This window comes from Morone saxatilis, unplaced genomic scaffold (assembly GCF_004916995.1).
Source record: "Morone saxatilis isolate NCDOM2014 unplaced genomic scaffold, NCSU_SB_2.0 Contig21, whole genome shotgun sequence".
NCBI classification, from domain to species: domain Eukaryota; kingdom Metazoa; phylum Chordata; class Actinopteri; family Moronidae; genus Morone; species Morone saxatilis.
In genome coordinates this window covers 10,714,995-10,716,146 of record NW_023339774.1, presented here as the reverse complement: position 1 = coordinate 10,716,146, position 1,152 = coordinate 10,714,995, and positions in this window count along the sequence as shown.

Here is a 1,152-nt window from a genome sequence, read left to right as displayed (position 1 = left end):
ATGTGCTTATTCAGAACAGAATCAGAAATACTTTAATATCCAGAGGGAAATTATATTCGTTACACCTAAGATATTACAAATGACATACTATAGAAACAACATATATATATATACAACATTCACACAAAAATACTAACATAGGGGATACATATTAACATATAGTGATAGCGTACCTATCAGAATAGACCAAACTATAAGTTAATAATATAATGTGCAAAAAGAGTGAGAGATGAATAATAATGTACGTATAATTTTGAGTAGGAATTACAGAGGGGGGATGTGTGCTCTCTGAGGATGGGTTGTAGTGTGGGTGTGGTGTGGCGTTTGTGTGATATGTGGGCGGCGCGGTGTGGGGTGCAGGAATTTATTTCCTGGGCGCTCTGTGGTGCTATGGGGTGAGAGGGTTTCTGTTTGAGAAGGATCTCCTGCCTGGTTGGTGTGTAGAGAGGGTGCTGATTTTGTCAAAGATGGATGAATGCCTGGACATGGCATCCTCTCTCTTGCCGCAGGCGGTGCGTCAGAGTGTCAGCGTCATCCCTAGACATCCCAGCGTCTGATCATTTGTTTAGGTCGTGTTGGTGTCTGCGAACGTTTCAGCCCTGTGCCCGGCGAGCATGTGACAGGCAAGAAGAAGATCGTACTTGCCACAACAGACTCTTGTTAGAACATCCTAGCTCGTCCGGCGATGTTAAAGGACTCAGCTCCTCGAAAAAGAGTCGGCTTTGGCTTGTTTGTAGGACAGGCCTCGGTGTTGTCTAGGTCCAGTGGCGCTTATGTATTAAGTACACCCGGCAGGTACCTTATCTCCTCCACAGTGTCCAGCAGGGACCCTGGGATGGAAACATGGGGTCACAGGTGGTTTTTGACCTTCTCGGATCCACTAGATTTCGCTCTTAGTCTTTGGTCACAGTTGAGTGCCAGACGTGGTTTCAGCTCATCAAGTGACAAAGTTGCCCACCACAGTCCGTATTCATTTCATACTTGTTAATGCGCAACTATTGCTGAGTATTCAGAAAAATCCTGAAGGGGCAGAGTCATGCAATGGTTGAAGTCGAAGTGGTAAGAGGGTGAAAGAGAAGGGAAGAGAATGGTAATCCTGCTGTGGGGTCCAGTGTTGCTGCACCCTGTAAGACAGCAATCGTAGGCTTACCG